This window comes from Pinus tabuliformis, chromosome 9 (assembly GCF_031772625.1).
Source record: "Pinus tabuliformis cultivar Carrire ecotype Pingquan chromosome 9, CPIR1, whole genome shotgun sequence".
Taxonomy (NCBI): Eukaryota; Viridiplantae; Streptophyta; class Pinopsida; order Pinales; family Pinaceae; genus Pinus; species Pinus tabuliformis.
This window is the reverse complement of record NC_142307.1, coordinates 1,289,640,122-1,289,664,536: the sequence shown is the minus strand read 5'-3', so window position 1 is coordinate 1,289,664,536 and position 24,415 is coordinate 1,289,640,122.

Sequence of the window (24,415 nt, the reverse complement as noted above, 5' to 3'; positions counted from 1 at the left end):
CGATGTTGGGCTTCATCACCAACTAGCGCTTTCAGTCTGGAAGGCTACTGTTTGTGCTTGGTTTGACGCCCTAGATTCTTTAGGCGTGTCATTCAAATTTGTTTGGTTCTTTAGAGACTTTAGGCGATTTGATTTGAAATTTTATTTTGTTTTCGTGTGTAGTAGTTAAAAGTTTTTAGCTGTGGCGGAATTACCAAGACAGTCCCGTAGACTTCGGGGCCAGTCTCCTGAAGTTGTTTTTGTGGCCGAATTGTTGAGAAGATCCCGTAGACTTAGGGGATCACCTCCTCGAGACGACCCGGGTAATCTAGAAGGTTTAAAGGTCCTTGTAACTCATCCTAGTGGCAGTAGAGTAGGTTCACCTGAAGAAGGAGAATCTTCCTTGGTAGTCCATTCAGATTACCAAGGCTTAGCAACAGGTTATAATCCCGAAGCTGTTACAGTTTCTGAGCTTGTTGGTAGTTTTTCGTCTGCTAGTGATACAGGCGAAGAACCAGAAATATCTGAACCTGTTACTCCGACTTCTAGTGTTCCTGATTCTCCGAGAATAGAAAGAATTATCACCGAAAATCTTCCTACTGGTTTGATTGCTATTGAAGAACTTGCTCCAGAGGAAGAAATAGGCGTCTCTAACCTTGAAGATCAACTTACAATTGATCTAAGGGAGCGTGAATCTATCTTTTACAGTCCTCCTAGAAGTACTACTTGGTACCTTTCGTTAACCAATTATTTAGACAACTTCGGGGTAGGTTTTTCTACACCTCGTACTCCTTTTCCACCTGGAGGTATTCATACTCCTGTCAATATGCCTGGTCCGTCGTCCGTGTTTACTCAAAGTCCTGAATCTTTTTTACATGGCGGTCCTTCTGTTCCCACTGGGTATCAATCTCTTTCTGGTACTTTTGCGAGGGCATCTCCTCAACCCATTGATCATGGGTTATTAGCTGGAAACAGTGGTAATGTACCATTGGGTGTAGGTGACATTTACATGATGTCAGGTTCAGTTCCCGTGTCCCAACCTCAAGGTGGCCAATTACCGCCTGGGGGGCAGCCTCAGTTAACGCCTGGGGGGCAACCTCAAGGTACACCATTTGTGTCTGGGGGGCAACCTCAAGGTCAGTATGCGCCTATGGTGCAATACATGCCTCAAGGTCAACCCCAGCCTCAATATGTACCCCAGGGTCAACCTCAGTATCAATATCAACCTCAAGGATGGCAACCCCAAGGGTATCAACCCCAAGGGTACCAACCTCAAGGTCAAGGTCAACCCCAGTATCCGTATTTACCTCAAGGTTATCAACCTCAAGGTCAATACTCGAGTCAAGGTTATCAACCACCCCAAGGTCAGTCATATGTTCCAAGTGTGGGAACTACACCTTACAATTATCAATCCTATCCTCAATCCGGTTATGGATCTCAGTATCCTCAACTTGTTACGGGTCAATACCCTGGAATGTTAGTGTGGGATCCGTCACAGGGTCAACAGGTGTTGCAGCCAAGTATACAGTTGGTACCTCAAGCTGGACAACCCGTAGTTTCTGGTCCACCCCAGCAACCGCAACCTGTCCAGTCGAATGTTCAAACTTCTGTAACTTCGGTAGTTACTCAGCCGCCAATTGCACCTGGTACTCCATCTCAAACGGCTGCTGCAACTACCGCCACATCTACCATACTTACTTCTGGAGTATCGACGGCTCCGGTTTCTACTGTCTCTGTAACCACTCCTCAGACATCTTTACCGTTGTCTGGATCTACGATTCAAACCACGGTCCAGATGCCTGCAGGTCAGCCTGGTATAAGTACGGTTGTCACTACTCAACCTCAATTTGTTCACCAACCGTACTAGGGACAGTACCAACCTGGGCAGGCTGTCCAACAACCGGTTTACCAGTATCAACCGTATCCTAGGTACACTTATCAACAACCTCAACAACCCCAGTATGGTCCGGTTAATCCTGGTTTTCCAGGAGGATATAATATCCCAAATGCGACTCCTGCTCCTAGTTATCCTGGATATCCTCCTCCTGGGACTGGTCTTGTGACCCAGAGTTTTAGAGATCCTAACCGGCAGTTACCGTTTATCGCAACTTTGGATTTACCAGACCTGACGCGCCTAACGAACGATCCAATTCAATATCTTCCGTTCTGGCCGCCAATGCCAAATAAGCTTCCCAGTGATATACCCAAGTTCGAAGGTAAGTCTGGAGAGGATCCGTCCAATCACGTGATGACTTACCACCTCTGGTGTGCTTCAAATTCTATCTCGGATGATTCGATCCGCTTACGTCTTTTCCAGCGTACACTCATTGGTCTCGCGGCCAAGTGGTACATTGAGTTACCACGGGCCTCTTTTTACAATTTTAGCCAGTTAGCTACCTCATTCTTAACTCACTTTCAGTTGCCGGTCAGATACGATAACGGCACGGAGTTATTAACTTCACTAAAACAATCAACATCCACGTATATTTCTGATCACATTCATGAGTGGAGACGTCGAAGAAGGCTAGTGAAAGTTTTTATCCCGGACCAAATCTTAGCTGAATGGTTTGTTAAATCATTATTACCGAAGATTACTGAAGATTTAGCTAAGGCCGGAGTAGTTACTGAGGAGCAAGTCATTGCTCAGGCGCAATACCTTGACTTAGTTTACACTCAGTCGGGTACGTTACACGAGAAGATTCCGGATCTTCCAAAGTCGAATCAAATCGCTGCTGCTCCTTCGGGATCTCATGCCGCTAATGGTATGATTGGTATCGTGAATACAAAGAGCAAGAAGAAGTCTTCCAAGGCTTCAACTACTCCTATTATCACTTTGCCTGATTCCCCGACAGGAGAGTCTTCTCCTAAACTTACCGTCGATATTCACGCTGTAGAGTCATCTACGGCCAAATCAAAAAACGGCGGAAAGAAGAAAGGAAAGAAGAAGGCTAAAGCAGACAAGGCTCCAAAGGAGAAAACAGAAAAGTCGGAAACCAATGACGAAAAGCGCAAACCTCGATATCCTTATCTTATTTGTGAAGAGGATCATTTTACGAGAGATTGCCCTCATCGGGCCGAGGTTGTGAAAATAGTCAAAGGTTCTCCCGCTCTTGCTGTGTTAAAAAATCCATTTCCGGAGCAGGAGAATAAGATGATAGGTTCTTCCTCGAATGCCAGTGAAGAACCCATTTTAATGATGTCTCATGTGAGGATTGCGACTCGATCGCAAGATTATGGTAGTAAGAATCCTGTTGATGGTAAGGAAGCAGAATCTTCTCATTCTAACCCATCAACCTCAGCTCCTGGTTCCGATCCACTACAGATCGAGAAACCTAACCCGGACTTAGTAATTAAACCGCCCGCCAAGGGTGTACTTCGAAGGTCTGCTTTCAATCCACATGCAAGAGCAGCCCAGAATTACAACATTGTTGAGGACTTAGTTGTTTCACCCTCAGCAATGTCGGCGTTAGAAGTGCTGCAATCATGCCCAGCACAACGAAAATTACTTTTGTCGGCTATCGGAGCTGTTGATGTTCAGGACCCGAATCTAATAATCTTCGATCTAGAAAATAGTACACCACGACTCCCCCATCAAATGGCTTTCCAAATCCCAGTGATAGTCAAAAACAGGCCTATTCATCGGACTGTGATTGATGAGGGAGCCTCTACGTGTATTATGTCGATTCAATGTTCGAAATCTCTTGGTTCTCCTTCGTTGAACCAATCCCCCACCATCCTTAAGGCCTTTGATGGCCGTGGGTTCCGTCTGTTTGGTATTCTACAGGAATTACCTATAGGGGTAGAAGGTAAAACCGTTAGTCTGGATGTGGAAGTGGTTGATGCCCCTCTAGACTACAACCTTCTTTTGGGTCGAAGTTGGTCATATGCTATGACGGCGGTCGTTTCATCGGTCTTCAGAGTAATTAAGTTTCCACATAACGGTAAGATCATGACTATTGATCAGCTGACATACTTTTCATCCGACCCAGCCTCTTCAGAAACTATCCAGCATGTCGGTAAGACGACAATCCCTTATAGGGACGTTGGTGTAGGCTTAGTTAAATATTCCGGTTTACTGGGAACTTTTCCTCTCCCTCCACTCAGCGTAGATCCTTCATTTGCATCAATTCATATGATTACATCAGAAAACATTATTTATGATGATACTTGGATTGTCCCATCTGAATCTGAGATAGACTCATTCGGTGATGCTATGCCTTTGAGTCCATTTGAAATTGCTTATGAAGCTGTCATGTCTTTTACCGACTCGCGTTCAACCGAAATCGACCAAATGAATGTGGTCAGTGAAGAATCACTTTTCACCTCAACCTTAGAACGGATAGCATTTCCCGAAGTCGTGTCATCTGACGAACAACTTCGCGAAATCCTAAGTGTAGACGATCTACCATGGGAAGATCTTCATCACAGATCTTCGTTTTTACCTACGGATGATGCATTTGAAAATGATTTTTCATCTATCTTTACCACTGAATATGTCAAAGACGCTCAGGATCCAACGAAACATTCTGATTCAGAGTTAAATTTAGGGAGTATTTCTCGTACTATTCCCGTTGATATTTCAGTGAAGCCCAGAATTGAGGAGAACATTCATATAGGTGCCGCATGTACAGAAGATGAAATCCAAACTTACAAGGCCCTATTCCAAGAATTCCGCGATGTGTTTGCCTGGTCTTACGAGGAAATGCCAGGAATCGATCCTGCCATTGTTGTTCATGAAATAAAGACCTACCCGGATGCTAAACCCGTCCGGCAACGGTTGTGTCAGATTCACCCTCGAAAAGCGGCTGCAATTAAAGCAGAAGTCGAAAAGCTGTTGAAAGCAGGTTTCATTTATCCGATCCCGTTAACGGATTGGGTATCGAATATTGTTCCGGTCAACAAGAAACAAGGAACAATAAGAATCTGTATCGATTATAGGGATATCAATCGAGCTTGTCCAAAAGACAACTATCCTACGCCTTATATCGATCACATTATTGATGATTGTGCCGGAAGTGAAATGTTTTCCTTCATGGATGGTTTTTCGGGCTATAATCAAATCAATATTCTACCTACCGACCAACCAAAAACGGCATTCATTTGTCCATGGGGGACATTTGCTTATTGCAAATTACCTTTTGGGCTTAAGAATGCCGGGGCCACTTTTCAACGGGCTATGTCTTACGCATTTCATGACATCAAGCACATTGTGCAACCGTATCTCGATGATTTGCCTGCTCATTCATTACATCGAGCTGATCACCTTGTCCACTTACAAGCAATCTTTATGAGGTGTAAGCATTATTGAATTCGGTTGAATCCCCACAAGTGTGTTTTCTGTATAGAAACAGGTCGATTGCTGGGATTTGTTGTTTCAAAAGCCGGCATTCGCGTCGATCCCTCGAAGGTCGAAGCTATCATCAAATTGCCTCCTCCTTCGAGTTTGCGCCAACTCCAAAGTTTGCAAGGGAAAGCGAACTTTTTACGCCGATTCATCCCAAACTACGCCGAGGTCACTAAAGGTTTTACACGGTTGTTGAAACAGAACACTCAATTCTTTTGGGACGAGATTGCCCAACAGTCTTTTGATGCACTTAAACACGCGTTGACCCATGCACCGTTGTTGCATCCTCCCAACTACAACCAAGACTACTTATTATACCTCGCAGCTTCGCATTCCACCATTGGAATGGTGTTAGTTCAAGAAGATGCATTCGGAGCGGAACATGTGATATATTATCTCAGTAGGACCTTAAATCCCACTGAGCTAAAATATTCGCATGTGGAGAAATTGGCCCTGGCAGCCGTTCAAGCTGTCCAGCGTTTTCGTCACTACATTCTTCTCCGTAAAACTACAGTTATTTCGGATTGCAACCCTATGATTTACATTTTGACAAAACAATTGCTAGGGGGCAAGTACTCTAAATGGATCGTTATCCTGCAAGAGTTCGACTTGGAGTTCGAGAAGTCCAAGTCTAAGAAATCCTTAGTTTTTGCGGAATTGATGTGTGATTTCCCGCGTGCTGACACAGAGACTGTGGCAGAGGAGTCCATTGCGAACGAATCTTTGTTTCTTATCAATACTTTAGATCCATGGTACGGGGATATAATAATCTATCTCCAAACCCAAACCTTTCGGCCTGAAGCTTCAAAGGCAGAACGTCGAAAAAATCGGTTTCAATCCCAACAATACAAAATTATTGGAGATACACTTTATCGCCGGGGGGCAGACTTAGTTTTTCGACGTTGTTTAACTCACGAAGAGGCTGAGAGGGTTTTGAATGATTGTCACTCTGGAGCGTGTGGCGGTCATATGTCTGGGTATGCCACAGCTCAGAAGGTGTTGCGCGCTGGTTACTTCTGGCCATCTATGTTTAAAGATTGTATCATTGCAGTCCGGAAGTGCCATAACTGCCAAGTGTTTGATCGAAACATGCGCGCACCACCTGCTCCTCTCCACCCTATAATTGCCGTTGGTCCATTCGCCAAATGGGGTATCGACTTTATTACTTGTAACCCTCACTCGGCCGGGGGGCATGCGTATATCATCCTCGCGGTTGATTATTTTACTAAATGGGCCGAGGCGATGCCTACATTCGACGCAAGCGGAAAAACAGCTGCAGTTTTCGTATTCAATCATATCATAACTAGGTTTGGTGTTCCACAAGCAATCATTACTGACCATGGGAGCCATTTTCGAAACATCATGATGACTGAGCTTACAAGCCAGCTTGGTTTGCGCCATGATAGCTCTACTCCTTATTATCCGCAAGCCAACGGTTTGGTTGAGTCTATCAACAAAGTTCTAGTTATCATGATCCGACGAACCATTGGTATTCATCGGTCGAATTGGCACAACATGTTATTTTCGGCGCTATGGGCATATCGAACCTCAGTGAAAACTTCAACAGGGTTCACTCCTTTCCAGCTAGTTTATGGCTTGGAAGCTGTGTTACCCATTGAATGCGAAATCCCATCACTTCAAATGGCTGTCGAATTACTTCCAGCTACTTCCGAAGAGGAGAAGCGTTTATTGTACTTAGCTAAATTAGATGAGACTCGACGTGACGCTACATTGGCAATCGAGACTCACGCGAAGCGAATGAAAGCTCAGTATGATAGAAATGTGACCCCTCGAAGTTTTTCAGAGGGAGACCTAGTGCTATTATATGATCAAGCTAACGATAAGCTAGGTGCTGGAAAATTCGTTCCTATGTGGCATGGACCCTACATTGTAAAGCGAAAGCTAGCAAAAGGGGCTTATGAGCTGGTAGATTTTGATGGGGACTCTTTGGGTAAACCCAGAAATGGACTTTACCTAAAGAGGTATTATGCTTAAATGGTGGGTATGGAGAATTTTTAGTTAGGATAGGTTTTCTTTCTAGCTAGTATGTTTGTTAGTTAGTCAGTGTGCTTAGCTTAGAGAGTGTGTTTTTCGTCGTTATTCTGGCTTATCTTGGTTTTACTCTTGATATTGCAGATGTCGACGCCTCTCCAAACATACATTGGATTTGCTGATGGTGCTTGTCGTAGTACACGGAATATCTCTTCCGCAGCTTGGGTTATCTATTCACCCTCTGACGAGTTAGTTTCTATGCATGGGGTAAGCCTCGGTCAAACAACGAATAACATTGCAGAATACAGTGCAGTGGTTGAATTATTATCCGAATCTATTTCATTTGGAATTCGACGTTTGATAGTGAGGTTAGATTCTGAACTTGTTGTATTACAGCTTAATAGAGTTTATGCCATTAGAAATCCTCTGTTATTAAGGTTGTTTTTGAGAGTGCGTCTCTTGGAACGTGAATTTGATTACATTGAATATCAGCATATTCCAAGGTCTTTAAATACATTAGCAGATGCAATTGCTTCTCGAGTGTTGGACAGACATTTACGATAATCATGCAAGTAAATTTAAAAACATTTCATCACATATGTTAAACAAGATAAGCCGGTAATAGTGATATATATATATATAGATAGGAGTGTGTCAAAAAATATACATCGTCTTCGATCATAGGTTGAAAAACACCTTATGATCGGCAAAAATGATAAAGTACAAAAAGTCAAAAAATGTCACATGTGTCTACAAAGTGACTAGCCAATCACTGGTGGTGCTCCCTATACAACACCACTGCACGGGCTACCTTACACAAAAATCTCCTAAACGGTCCAGGGACTGCAACTACATAGCGCTGAAGTCTGATAGGAATATCATCTATGGTAGTCTCAGGCATATCCGCCGTCAGACGCTCTAGATCCTGCTCCAACTTAGCTAGTGACTCTGCAGCCGCGTCCTGTGGGGCCGGTACCGGTGCAACTGGATGTCTCCTCTCAAAAGGCCGGAGGTTGGCTGGGCGCTATGGACCAACATCTGCATTTTGAAAATTTTTACTGTCAGTTTTGAGACGATATATATAAAAAACAAAAAAAAAAAAATACATAATTTGAAAACTTGTGAAAAATAAAGTACCTCTGTTGTCCCATTGTTCTCCCTGTGGAAGAACCGTGTCCGGATCACCTCGAAAATCTACTCCGGCATACGGAAAGTCCTAGATCGAAAAAACCTGGTCCTCTAACCAGTGAAAATAACTATCAGTGAATCGAACAACTGCCGCGCCCTCGTCAGGATGCCGGGCCATCACCGCAACCCATCGTACCAGCTTTGGCTCCCGAGGACCCAAGATATCAACAGTGAGTTGCTGAGGGATCAGCATCGGAACTCTCTCTAAGGAAAAGCTCACGACTAGAGGCCCATATCCAAAGGTCTTCAGTCGTCCGTTCTTTGCCTTAGTCAGTTGGCTCTTCATATTAGCCGACACAGCATCACACCAGTTGAAAATGGTGCCTTGGTAACAGTCAATCGCCATTCGCATTTGGGACCCGGAAGCAATATGTAAAGCGGCTGCGCCACAAATTCTGGTAACCGTGAAAGCTATAACTTTGAGTTCACGCAGAGAGATGTGTTTGATTTCCACGCCTTTCGCATGGTGTGCATTGGGCGTGCACCAATCTGCCCGGAGACTAGCAAGGGATTGGCCACCCGGCCTAGTCCCGGCTAGATTGAGTTGCTCGCCTCTATTTGGCAAGCCAGTGAGAAAGTATACATCAGAGGGCTCTATCTCGAGCTGGTGCCCTCCTATGTAAAAACATTGCTCTTGAACGTTCCATCTCTCAACCAGCCATTCTAAGAATCTTACCTGAGCCCTCATGCCAGGTATGGCCCAGTATTTATATAGCCCGCATGCTTTTAAGGCATCAATGGAAGGTTGATGTTCAATTGCAGCTAAATCAACGTCCTCGTGCTCTCTTTCTCTCCAATCCAACATGGTGAGTGCCCTACACACTAAGAAACAATGATTAGAATTAATTTGGGGAAATTTGAATGGTTATTTGTGAGGATTGGGGTTTCAAATTCCGCATTTCACGGAGGACGCACCCTGCGTTTAGAACACAGGGCGTCGAGACGCAGCTGGCCTGAAGGTGGGCTGCGTCCCCCAACCTTTTTCCTGTGTAGGAAAAAGTCGGGGGACGCAGGTCACCCGAAGGGCACCTGCGTCCACCGCAGAGCGCATTTTGAAACCTAAACCCCCCCAAAAAACAAAACTAAAACCTAAAATACAATTTTAATCGGATGAAATTGAAGAGTAGGATGTTGTAAAATACCTGGAAGAGACGACGTTCGATTCTGACGGTCGGATTTTCCGCAGCGACCACGGGAAGTTTCTTACCAAAAGCCCTTTTTTCAACCTCAACAATAAAATGGTAAAAATGACATGGTAAAAAGTCTTTTTATAGGTTTTTTGGATGAATTTGTTCATTTTTCACCATGGAAGGATGTTTTTCGATGTATTTTTGCCTATCTTAAACAGGTATGAGTAATGTGTTGTTTTTGTGCAGGACAAAGGGATTTAGAGGGAAAATTGTCATTTTTCACGAACCAAAATATCAGAGTCATCTTTTAAGCCCTTTTCTGACTCCTAAAAAATGAAAAGATTGCCGAGCGTTTCTTTTACACTCGTTAAAACGGAATTAAAAGACGGTCCCCTTATAGCTCTTTTCTGACCGTAAAATCAGGAAACGATTGTCGGGTTTTTGTCGTTTCAAACTCGATACGGAAATAAAACGACGTGTCCTTGATCGCTTTTTACTTTTCAGGTCAGTGGCACTAATTATGAAAGTACTCCTTGGTCGCAAGATCAAGCGGTTCCCCCAGGTATTATTTTATAATTTTTCGAGCTTGAGGGACACAAATCTACGAAAAAGTTCAACTTGGAGTCTTCTTAAGTTTTTCAGACTCTCTAAAATTGAAAAACGCCGAGTTTCTCCTATACTGGACTCGTTAAAATTTCACAGTAAAGGACCTGTTCAATTACAAACAGGAACGAACCACTCCTTCCTAGGGTTCGAATCAAAACTAGGTTGGACTCATCCAAAGGATGAGCTTATAATCAAGCATATGTTATCCTCCTCAGAGCTTGTTAAAAATAAAGAGGTACTTGCCAGAAATGGTGGGGGAAAAGAGAGAAGAATGAGCCTATTTGTTACCTTTTGTCTCAAAAGAAACTTTATTACCACTCTTGAACACGACACTTTTCATTCACCTGGGTTGGGAAATCCTTTACCTCACAGTTGATCAAACCACTTTGAAAGTCTTCAGCCGGGTTCCGGGGATTAACTTTGAGTCGTTCAGCACCAAGCCATCTGTCGTGTCGTTATGTGTTCAAGAGGTCTGCAAGCAAAACTTTCATCTGCAAAATACTTGTCATCCATTTGACCATCCCTGAGTCAGTCCTTACAGCAACATTTCTTCAACTTGAACAATGATTTCGTGTTGCGGGCTTGCCTGTAACGGGTCGCTTTCTATCGACATCAACACATTATCTAGAGAGATGACTTAGAAATCGTCAGTACCTTGAAGTCTGCATGCATCAATGGCAGGTTTCTCGCCTTTGACGTCAGTTTACATCAATGACTTTCGATCGAAGGATTCCGTGAAATGTTCGACATCAACTCATTCATTCACATCTCATGGATTGTACTGGGTACTTTGGGAACCATTGACATTACTGGTGGTCTCTCTCACACTTGTTAACCGTTTACATCATCGACTGGTAATCAAGTGGTTTCTACCATGTTCGACATCGACTCATTTATTCGCATGGCTAGAATCGTACCAATTCGGGAAATAGAAATGAAGACCCTGGATCTAGTTTCCACCATCCAGGCTGCGAGGAGTTTTGTATTCATTATCTAAGTAGACTAATCATAAACAGATGGCTGTGCCCATACTGTGTCTACAAAAGTCTATGATTATGATGTACTGCAAGATCATTCCTGTATCAAAGTAGTTAGTCTGTTAGTTAAAGTTTTAATCTGAGTATGGGAATGCCTACCTCAGTGATGATATAATCTTATACATGTATTTTGTGTTGAAAATTGCAGGTTCTGACCAGGCTCTCCACGAGATAATCCTTGAAATGATAAAGCGCTTCACCCTTCCTAGATAATACAAAACCCTAATCTACTACAGGCTTCGCACTTTAGGGGGCAATCTGTTACACTAAAAAATGTCACCATGACTATTTACAGTTAGTATGGCCCTATCAAAAGTCATGCTACCCTCTTAGGCAAGTCTTATGCCTCTGCTCTCCATGTCAAACTCCAAAAAGAGAGAAAATTCTTTATAAATGTATTTATCTCTGGGGACGCAGGTTCTCTCAACCTTACCTGCGGGGACGCACCCAATGTTCACAAAAGCTGCATCTTTGGACACTCTGTATGTAAAGGGGCAGGTGCGTCCCCCTGTAAAGGTTAAAATACGCAAGTTTCATCTTTAAAAAGTCACTTGTGGTCATTTCTAGAGCATTCTAGAAGGTTGTTCGACGTGTATTGAGCGCCTCCAGATGGTTCATGCACTCCTACCAAAGAGGAACTTATCCCATCAATAAGGGAGCTATCCCATCCAAAGAGGGGATTATCCCATTGATGGTGGACCTGATTAACTTCCTCTTGAGCACTATAAGTACAGGCATTGGGCCAGAAGGAGGGGGGGGTTGAAAGCTATACATTTCTAAGGGTAAATGCTACAGGAATTAGGACTCCCATTTAGAAGCTTGTGAGGAGAGATTGCCATCTTTGCTTGTTCTATTTGGAAGTGGGTGAGCTTTGTCAAAGTAAAGGAGAACTCTTGATGGACCCTGGGAGGGACTTGCACAACACCAAGGCTCAGGTTGTATTTGTTCCTTTTGTTACCTATTAATGCAAATGAGTCCATTCTTCTCAATAACTTGTTATTTATGAGTTGTTTCATGTACTCCTTGGTCTATGTGTTAAATATGTTTTATTTTGTGAGATTGTCAAGTGCTATTTAATCGTTTGATTGTTAGTGTATGCAGGTTTCAAAGTGAAGGAGGAGCTCATCCGGATCAGCGGAGCTGGACTGCTACAACAACATTGGATTACAGGTAGGATCTAAACACTTGATTTCCCATATAGTAAATGCATGTTTAGAGAAGGATTGCTCTTGTTTGTCTTGTTTGTCACTAGAGAGTCTTAGGCTCCTAGGGAGGTTGGTTGTGTCCGCACAATCGACTCTTTCCGCCTGACACGTAGCTTCCCCTGATACATTCAACAATACTGAATCTAAGACACATAATTGTATTGTGCTCTTTTCCTTCCAATCCAACTTCTTCCATTCTTCATCAAACAATCTTGTTGGTTTAGTACTCGGATATACTACGATCCACTGATCTTTATCCACCAACAGATCCTCCATCTTGAGTTTCCACAACTGAAAACTCTAACCATTAAATTTCTCAATCTCTATCTTTCCACTGCTCGCCATCTTCTTTCACCACCAGAATCTATCTCGTAGATCTCCCACTGAACAAGGTCTACCACAGGCCCGAGCGAAACCCGTCAACAATAAAGGCATCCCCTTGAAGCCAAAACTGCTCCAAAACCAAATGTAGGTTTTAACCCCGTATAGAAATTACCTGCATACGACTTCTAAAACACATAAAATAAACAATGCAGGAGCATAACACATAAAACACATATACACAAAGATTTTCCCTTGGATCCCAAAACCGGGACTACCAACTTGATTTTTCATTATGTTCCTTTCAATGTTACAATACATATTTATACATGCCGAAGCATCCAATACCATGGACCGAAAACCATCACGTCCAAAAAACATGTGAAAAAATCATGCACAAAACCATTGGTGGGCCTTGTTAGTGTCGATATCTTCATCCCTCCATCAATGATCAAATTCTCTTGTTGCACTGCATGTTAGCTGTCTCATCCGATCAGCTGCATTCTATTAGGTGGATCATTTGATGGTAGTGGCATATTATACGTCTTCCCTCATGTTCTTTACCTACTTGCCCATTTTCATACATTTAGGTCATTTGTAGTCATTTTTTGTCCTAAAATATGAAGGAGTCATTTTTAGGGTTTTAGGTCTCATTAAGTCTAGGGTTTTGTCAATAAGGTCTTGAAAATGCTCAATAATGGTCAGCAGGCACATGAGGAGGTCAAATAAAGTCTCAGCCACAATAATTTCAATAATCACATGCTCAGTGATTGATTTTTCCTCAAAGCCCTGTTTTGAGGAAAAATAGAGTTTTTATATTTTATGTACAAATTTTATGTAATTTCATTTTTTCCATATGTAATAATTTCAAGAGGCAGCCTTGGTCACCTTGCCAAGCCTCTGCAACTCCAGTTCCTACAAAAGAAACAAAATGTCAAAGCATTTAGTCCATCAAAGGCAAAAAGTAAGACAAACTGCCCAAAACAGAGTTTGAAAAAGCAAGTGAAAAGCAAACATTAGCAAAGTGGGTTTTCATAAGTCAAAAATTAAAACCATGGGTATATAAAGTTTTTAAATGTCAAAGAGGTTCATTTGCATGCCAAAGGAGAAGAGAGCAAGTGCAATTTGGTTTTCAAAGCCAAGGGAGCGATTTTGTACCAAGATAGTGAAAATTGTAGGGGCGGTGCACCGAGCAAGCGTGGCGCACACAGAGCACAGTCCACATTGAAATTTTGTACTGGTGCAACGCACCAAAGAGGCGCGGTGCACCTGTGAGGTGGTGTGGCACACCAATCTACAATGCCCGAAATCCATCCAAATGCTTCCTCCAAACTTCCAAATTGCAAATTCCTCATTGCACAAGTAAGTTGCACTCCCACATCGCTAATGCATGAGTTTGCTTCAGTATTTATGGTGATTCAATAGGGAAAAATTTAAACCCTAGTTCCTTGCATAGTTTGTTGAGAAAACTGCCTAAGGTTTACAAATCACTGTTGCTTTTGTTGCTAAATCCAACCCTTACCATTTTCACTCTCTCACTACATTTCATTCACCTATTTCTCCCTCCATTTTCATTCATACTTACCTATTCCCTATTCCCTATATCACTAAAACTGCTAACCCTAATCCATACCTTCACTTATCCCAAACCCTAATCAACAATCCTAAACCCTAAATATTATTTCCCAAACCCTTATATTCCCTAAAAACCTAACCAGCAGCATCCCAACCCCTCATATACAGTCCCTTCATAGCCCCTCATCAATTCATATCTTTTAGCAACAAATAACTATTGTAACTCTAAAATCTCTTCATACTCATCGAAGAAAATCAAGCATTGGCAAACATGGAGTCAAATTCTTCTTATGACATAAATGAGGAAACAGTCAGTGACTCCTCCAAAGAAATTCATGCACCAAGGAGACCTCACAAGAGTGGAAAACATAATTGGGAGGAGCCTATACCACTTTTTGAGCTGTTGGCTTGCCCTCTTGCTGTCACATGCTTCCAACATCAATCTTGTTACCAATTTTGTGAGATGGTGGAAAGAGTCAAATACCACCATGACCTTGCCAGACTATTTGTACTCCATCTTCACAATGGCCAGGTCAATTTGGCAGGTGTGATATTCGCCTTGAAACTTGAGACTATAGCTCAAGCAACCAGTATTTCGAATGTAGTTGAACAGTGGAATAAGGGGCAGCTGGTGGACAAAGATCATTATGAGCCTTATATCAAGGCTGGTTTTTAGAGACATGTCAGTAGGGTCTTCCCATTCAGGTACCTACAAGACACATATGCTCCCCTGATGAAACTCATAATCAAATATTTCAGCTGTGAGGGCAGATTTTCCTGCTTATACACCTATCATATCAGATTGTTGATGCACTTCATTAGGGTGAGGATGATGAACCTCCCCTATTTTATTTGCTAGAATATTGAGAAGATAACCACATTGGTTCAAAGGAAGCCTCCTCATCAGTAGTATAATAGCATCTATCACTTTGCCTTGATCAAAATTGTGCTTTTGCAACAGCTCAGCTTACTGAATGTTTCATGGGAGGATTTCATTTCACATGAGGTCTTTGCAGGTCCTCAAGTGCCCCCATCAATTTTTCATGAAGCATGGGAGCCTTCACATCAGCAAGAGGTGCATGAAAAACAAACCACCAGTGTGCCAGTGTTTGTCACATACCAAAAGGGCACTAAGAGATTGTTTGCAGTAGCAAAATGAGTACCATCTCCACCCGGGGTGGAAGGGGTCTCATTTCCTCCAACAACAGAGCAGGTACAGGACAAGGGTAAGCAGCCAATTCATGATGAGGGACCTTCAGAAGGTCAAGAGGCATATTTTATTCTTATTCAGGATGATGACACTGATTTGAGCACAAAGCTCAAAGAGATCATTCAGGAGTAACAAGATGACATTCATGACTTGTCTCTCAACCTAGAAAGAGCCAAGTCGATAATCAACTATTTGGAGTAGAGAAACAAATAGTTAAAGGATCAACAAACCGTCATGGAGATCCAAAACATAAGGGCAAATCAGCAAGTTGCCAAGAGGAGGAAAACCAAGTTGACACCACTTGAGCAAGAAATTCAAGCTGATCGTGAATCTTGGCTTGAGAGGACAAAAATACACTTGGAAAAGATGCTGGAGAAGGCCAATAGAGAGAAGAAGATGTTGAGGCACATGGCCTATCACTACTTGGCGAAAAACAAAAGTTGCAAAGCAAGAATCAGGACTTTAAAGGCCAAGTTGAGGAAAGCATTGAGGAAGAGAAAAGAGCAAGATAGACTCTAGATCTTGGCTGAGGCTTCCTGAGCTCAACGCAACACTTGATGAAGGAAACTCAACCCAAATTTCAAGAAATTTGGGAAACTTTTTGCAAATTTTGAATTTTTGGACCAAAAAACATGTTTTTCTGCCTAGTGCACCACGCCACTTGTCGCGCGCTTTTGCTAGGGACCTCATTTGGAGGAAAACTCGGCATTTTTGGATTCCTCATGGAAAAATATGATTGCCATCACATGGCCAAGAAATTTTGACAAGTTTTGAGCTTACAAAAGGGTCAAAAACACCTCAAAAATGCCCTTTCTACCCTTTTTTGGCCACATAGGAAGCAGTGTTGGGAGAACTCACTTTTGGAGTGGCAAATGGACACCAAATTCAGAAATTCCACTTGTTCTGGAAAGTAGACAGGAAAAAATTTCCAAAAATCCCACTTGGAACAAATTTGGTGCACAATAAGGCCTCCAAAATCATCTTCAAAGTAGCGTGGCGCATAGGGACAGTAGTGCGGCACACAAGATGAAATTTTGTCATTTTGGTCAAAAAGCTCTGTTTTTCACCTAGTTTTTTCCTAGTTTGACTTTTATCTCTCTAATAGTCAAACTCATGATGTAATTGGATGTGACTTGATTGATTATGATGAAAATATGCTAAATTTTCACTCATAGAGGTAGATACATCATGAGAAGGTAGTTTGCAACTGAATGAATCAGTTTCCTAGGTTTTAGAGGCAAGTTGTTCCACTGCCTACTTTTCAATTCTTAGTTTAGATCTTGTTGAAACAGCTCCTAAACTCATGAATTCGACCTCTAAAGCCTAGCATGAGTTTTTTTTTTGCCTATATCTAGTATTTTTTCAGTCATTAGTAAAGGTTAGACTCTTGTGAATGCTTTGAGCATTATTGTACATTCATATCTGCAGTTTGGCAAAGGAATAGATGAGGGTTTGCAGCACTTTACGGGATTCTTGTGGCAACTTGATTTGGTATTGTTTTTTCTTCTGTAATTTCAAGTTTACATGTGATTATGCATGCCATCATCTCTCTCTGTTCATCTTAACTAAATGAAACAAGGATAAAGGTAGAATTCATTGAGTTGCAATGCTCTACCTAGGGTTTGTTTAGTTATTTATGTTTTCAGCTGTTTGAAGAGGATCCCTGAGATTTTCATACCCTCTCCAACTCCTCACCAGTCTAAAAGCTCTTCATCTCACTCAATTTGAAGTACTAAATCATTTGCCTACCTCACCCAATAGAGATCTCTGCAGGACTGTGTCCATTCCCCGAACCCAAAATTGCCTTTAACATTTGAGCCAACAAATCATAATTAAATTCAATAAAACTCATCTGAGCATATACCTAGCCTAAAATTAGTCTTTATATCAGTCATCTCAAACCTCATTGATCATATTTTCTGAGATTGATAAGGAGAGAGCCCTCTCCCGACCTGGTAGGGCTAGCTACCAAGTTAAGCGTGGTTTGATGTTACCCTAGATCCTGCCTTTCTTAGCCTGAGGTAGATTTAGGCCCTAACAGGTCCGCCCAACCTAACATAGGGTCCAAAACCAAAATTCCAAAAAGTGGGGTTATGGTACACCTCAAACCCCCTGTGAACCCCCTGCTACACAATTGGCACAACGAAGGGGGTGCTCCACCCCGCCCCCCCCCTCTAACCCCCTGGTTAACTACGTGGGCTAGTCGTGGAAATAATATAACACAACCCAACACCCTAAATGTGAGATGTTTCCACTTGTGCAATTGTGCTTCCAAATATGTTATCTCAACAATAAAACAAACCTTAAAATACATAATTTCTCTCAACATGTGAAAGAAAAAGTAACCCTTACCCTTGTCTTCCTTCGTTGGCAATTTGGGCCTTTTGTCACAAGGTATCTTCTCTTCTTTGGAAAGAGGACATAAACAAGCTTTTGGATGTTTCTAAATGGAGTACTCTTCACCTATGTCCTTCTCCTTTACACCGCGTGATACAAATGCCAATTTTCATATTCTTGACTATGGCATTCTTCTTTTATACATGTGACCCTTGACTATGCCATGAAATTCTCCAAAATATTCTTAAAGGATGGGAGCACCTCTTCATGCATGAAGTTATTGGAATGCAACAATTCATCCAAAATTCCTCCAAATATGTGATTTATACCTTAGGAAATGTTAAAGGTACCCTCAATGGAAAAAAGCATAAAGATTTATGGCCAAGTGCAATTGTGCCTCCTTTTGATGCTCAAATTGGCACCCTAATTGTGCAAGACTCACAAGGTGTCACTTTGGGTCAACTAACGGTTGTTGGCATTGTCACCTTATCAATGAATCCTCTCACTTTGGATTACTTATTGAATCTTGGGGGTATCCCAAAGCACAAATTGATGGGGTCTTTTATGTGACTAGATCACTAGCACTGAAAACCATATTTAAATTGGATGGCTCAACATCTTGATGATCACTATCCTATTGACCACAACTTTTGTATTCATTATTGCTTTAATTGAAACCCCTCTAGTAGATGTTGATGGTGTTCATGAGCCTATTTCTAGTTCTCTTCTTTATGGAAACAATATTATCTCCAACGTCATTATTCGATGAATGGCTACACAACAAGGACCCTATGAGCCAATTGTTCATCTTGTCGATTTGGTGCCCACACGACATAAACATTCAATGGTCTATCATAGCCAAACACTCTATGATAGGTTTCAAAGATACCCAACCTATGACAACAAGCTACATTCTATTGCCAAAGCCTGTAAGTAGTGGAAGAATTATATTTTAGCAAAGGAAATGACCATCCACACCAATTGTAGGCCTTTGACTACTCTAGATAATCCTTGGGAGTTTGTGCCCCTAGATTTTATGTCATGTTTTCCCTCAACCAAGCATGGTAACATATGTGTTTTTGTTGTTGTTGATTACTTCCTTAGGATGGGAGTTTTGGCACCTTGTAAGAAGATTGTCGCAACAAAATCCACTCATAAGTTCTTCTTCGAGCATATTTTGGTTCACTTTGGGTTTCCAAATACCATATTTTTTTATAAGTATAATAGGTTCCTTAGTATTTTTGGATTAACATTTGGTCCATGATGGACATCAAGCTTGACCAAATCCACTACCTTCAATCCCTAGATTGATCAATAGAATGTAGTAGTCAATAGGATTATTATAGATGTATTTAGAGGATACAATTTTGAGCATCCACATACACGTGTTGAAAGCCTTCCATATTGTCAGCATAAATTCTACATAACTCTTCATATTTCTATTGCCACAAGCCTTTGAAGCTACCTCCTATACTTGGAATGAGATAAGTAAAGAAACCAATTTTGAGGAACATATCCGACAAATTCAACAATGAATTCATGATATTTTGTAGAAAGTTGCCAACTCCAGGTATAAGTAGATACACAATCCATCGGGTTAGACATAAAGGGCAATTGAAAAACTCCTATAAGAAGCTCATACCACTTTGACACGAGCCTTACACTATCACTAAGGCTATGGGTGATAATTCTTTTGAGGATAGCCATAGGATGATTTATATTACTTCAAAAGTAGGTATATGTTAAAATGATTTATGCTTTATGGGGTGTAGGTCTAGAAAAATTTCCTTTAAAAAAATAAAAGAAATGATCACACCATTACTGACATAAATTATTGTGATATTCTACTTGACAATAGATAACTACACAAGAGATTTTAAAAATTGACATTTTTAAAATTTATTTTATATCAAAGTATATGGATCATTATGACTAAATTTTTTAAATATTACACCACTCTAATATTATTTCTCTTATGACTAAATTTTTTAAATATTATCACTCTAATATTATTTCTCCTATGAGTAAATTTTTTAAATATTATCACTCTAATATTATTTCTCCTATGAGTAAATTTTTTAAATATTATCACTCTAATATTATTTCTCTTACACACTCCCAGTTTGAGAGCTGATAAGACCATTGAAGGCGGGCCATATCTCTACCTTAATTGTTTTACAGTCCTCTCTACCTTGGATTTCCATAACCCAAAACGTTTTTCTATCCATTTGGGGAATGAAATTTCCTTCGCCAATGCAGGAGTGGGAGTGGGAGGGTAGTTGAACCACTCTTGCAATCGATCTTGATCTCAAAGAAGACTCAGATGTAAGCACAGACGAATATGAGGGATTCGATTCTAACGCCACCATCGTGGTTGTTGTGACGGTGTTGTTGAAGGCGTTAGGGCGAAAATGTGAACCGAGATGGATTGAAGAAAACTCCACTACATGTTGCCAAGGAATTTGGGGATGGAACAAGAGGTATGCATTCAATATGGCTATTTCTGGATTTGATGGCCTCCTATTATCTATTACCGGTGTTGTTAGAATCTATTGAGGACAAAGATCAAAACTCTTTTTGCTTATGTTCCTGTACTTCTTGGAGAAATGCTCCTTAATCATGGTCTTTCCTGTGCCCTTTTTTTACTAGTAAAAGGTTATATTTTTGTTCATGGATATTATTCTAAAAGACTAGACCTATTCATCTCTAGATGTTACCTCTAAAAAACTACACATATTTTGCTTCTTTCTATTGTTGCATACCTTTAGGTAGGCTAGCGTACAGTTCTGATACAAAAAATTTAAACAATCCTCTCATTCAAAAAATGTACATTCAACTATGAGAAATAAAAAAGGAATCTAAGAGTCCATTGATCAAAGAAAAGGTAAGTGTGAATATTCAGTGTGCAACCCATTTAAAGCTTCTTAAACAATCCATTCCCCAGGCTAAAGCTTGAGACCTTTTGATAGGAGATCTGCCCCTTGAATTCTTTCTTTGAAAATGTGAGTAAAGGAAACTTGGGTAAGCCCCTCAACAATACAAATAATTTCCTCATTACTGATACTATATATTTGTAGAGTATACTACCTATTGAGACATTTTATAACACATTGAGAATTGTCAAATATTAGAAATTCTCGAACCTCATATTCTGCTGCCAGAGTTTAGATAAGCTTTAGTGCCATTAGCTCAACCTTGTTGTTGAACCCTTTACCAATGCCTTACTTAAATTTGATTACATGAGACTCATTGGCATGCAAGATGCTTCTTTCCCCTCCCATTAGCGCTTACCTTGAGAGGCGCCATCAAAATAGGCCCAAGGCTTTGAGCGATCAATTCTATGCCTTGTAATCGGACTGGAGTAACACAATAGACAAGATTTTTCACTAAATATCTCAAAGTGGAATGGTCAGTGAAAAACTTGAATGGGCCTCATAGTAAACAATTTACGAATTTTTGGAGTGAATATACCATCGTAAGTGCCTCCTTCTTAGTTGTAGTATAGTTCTCTTCTGTTGTGGACAATTTTCTACTGGTAAAATAAATCGGGTGTTTGAGGCTGCCTTCCCCCGCCTGAGCCAGAACAATACCCAGAGCAACGCCTGATGCATAAATTTGGACATGGAACTGTTTGTTCTATTCAGGGTAAACCAGGATCAATGTAATTACTAGTTTTTCTTTCATTATGTTGAGTGCATCCTCACATTCTTCTGACCACACGAATCATCCAACCTTCCTCAACATCTTTTCCATCAGTTTAGTAATCGAGGCATAGTTGCGATAAACCTCCTATAGTACCCAGTATGTCCCAAGGTGGATCTGAGCTATTTTACACTTGCGGGTGGGTCCATATTCATGATCACCGCAACCTTAGAAATATCTACACATACTCCTTCTTTGCACTGGAAGGGGGCTGTTGAAGACTGGGACTGGACGAACCTGGAGGATGGTTCTACTTGGAACCAGAAGAGGAAGACTCAGGTGAACTCTTTCCATGTTTTATTATAGTTTTCTACAATAATAAGAAACACTATCTTGTTCCTGAGATCGACTTTGTTTATGCATCAGATGTTATTGTTATGGTTTATATATGAATGATTATTTCGATGTATAACTAACCATCTACTTATATGATATAAGGTTGATTTCACAAAAATGCTTTATCCATATGCTACTATGTGTATTAAAATCAGTTGATTTGTAGATTCGAAGACCATCACGAGTTACAAAGGGTTTGAACCCTAGCTGGAACTACCCAAACGAAGGACATCCGGGTATGTTCATCCTTGCATAGTTAGTTTGTTTAAGCATGTTTCCCAAGTTGTATGCGTGTTTCTTACTATAGATTACTCCTGCTCTGATAGGGTTTTGACCCAAAGACCTAGGGGACTTATTCCCTTAACAGAATTGATGACTCCACTGGGAATAACAATCTTGTTATTCCTAGTTTGGGTTATTCAGTACCAATCAAGGCCCAGTTCTTAGTTTTCTTGATGTGACTGTATTGCCTACTCCTATAGGAACTTAGACTTCAAGTCTAATATTTTTCATCAGGCTTCATTTTTTATTTTTCTTGTAAAACTTCATATACGCATCTTTGTCTATTTACAGAAGCATACACATGCTTGTTTATGTGAACTGAAATCGTGTATATGTGAGTTTCTTTTGGCAAAAGCGTGTGTACATGCACCTGTGTAGGGACATAGTCGTGTATACAGTTTTTTGCATGCTTTTTAAAAATATTTTCGTCCAGAAAGATTTCTTTCTTGATTTGTGTGGTTCTTGAGTGGTCAGTTTCTGTCTTCAGATTTTAATTGTTCAGTGAGCTTACTGTTTTGAATTCTCTCCTGCTTTGAAACGTTTTTGGCCTCGGTTTGCTTTTGAGTGAGTTTTATGATTTGTGTTTGAACACACAAGGTTTCTTATAGAGGTTCTTAATTGTTCTGGTCTTCCGAGATAGAAGATTGTTTGTGATCTTTGTGTCAAACTTCATTATTGGTCTGTTTGCTTTGCTTCCTGTCATTTTTGTGGCCATACACTTTTTCTTGCTTTTTGAAAATTTCTTGTTGTTGAATTTGAAAGTGTGTCTTTCATGATTTTTATTTTATCAGTTTCTCCAACCTCTTTTTGCTGCTTTTGGATCGTTTAGTGCAAGTTGAAACACCTATTTTGTTCAAGTTCTCATTCGTGTTGAATTAGTAACTTACAAAGTTTCCTTGTTCTTTGCTTTCGGTCTTTGAGTCTTTGGTAGCATTTTGAGTGCTTTTGAAAAGTTGTTTTTATTGCTTCTTGAAAAAGAAAAGTTCTTCAAAAACATCGTATTTGCTTTCTTTTGCCGAATTTGATTTTGGTTTCTTTGGTTTTGTGAAAGTGAATTGTGATTCTTCAAGATTTGCCTTGATTATTTGGAGGAAAATTTGTATGTGAAACCTGCATTCTCTTCAAGCATTTAAGTTGTCTTATTAAAAATTTTTAAGCAATTGCTTTCATCTCTTCTTAGAGTAATCTAGAATTTTGCATTATCATGTTCACCTTGCATTAGGGTAGTTTTGCATTATTAAAGCATCAATAGTTTTTAGTTTTTGTGAGTGTGAAGTCTGCTACAAGAAAAGAAAAGGAAAAAGTTTTTTCTTTATAAAAGTTTCTTAGACCCAAGTAGAAGTTGCTTTTCATTGAAGAACAAACATGTGCATTGCATATAAGTTAGTTTTTCATTAATTTCTTTTGCCTCCTAAAACACCATTGGTTTCATTTCCATATTGTCCCTTGATTTAAAAGAACGGCCACTTAAAATCAATCGCTTAATAAAATAAACTAGAAATTTTTATATTGTAAATTAGATACACCAACAAGTTTTTGGCTTATTTAGGGCCTTAGATTAGGTGAGAGGAGAGTAAACTCTCCAAGGCCATTCTAAATTGTAAAACATAGAAGTCTAAATAAAGAGTGAAATCCAATAGCGTTAGGGAGACTGGGAAAGCTCCGTGATTGGGAGTTAAGCACGAGGGTTTGTGAAGATAAGGACAAGAGATACCCCCTCTCTTACTTGTTGGATCTTACCTCATGATTGTTCCACCTGGTTTTTGATATGAGTTGGTGCCTTTAGTCGCCAATCCTAGGGATCTACATAGGTGGCTGCAGAGGGGAATCCTGTGGCACCTGAGGTTGACGTTGCATCACGTTCAACGGTACTTCTGGAGGGCACCCTTGCAAAGCTTTGGGGCTTGCATCGAAAAAGGCTATTGTCTGGAGGTTAGCGTAACTACCTCTGATACCTTCGCTAGTAGACCTGGGGAGTAATTACCCTAGTCTATTTTCAGAAGGCCCTTACTATTCACTTTCTTGTATTTTGGTCTCTGGTCCTAATAACCCAGAGCAGAGATAATTGGAAGTTGTTTGACTGCTGAATTCTTTAGGGACATTTTTAGTGCGTGTTCTGTGCTCCTAGTCAGCCTAGATTTCAATTTTTTTGAGTCTTTAAGTAGATCTTA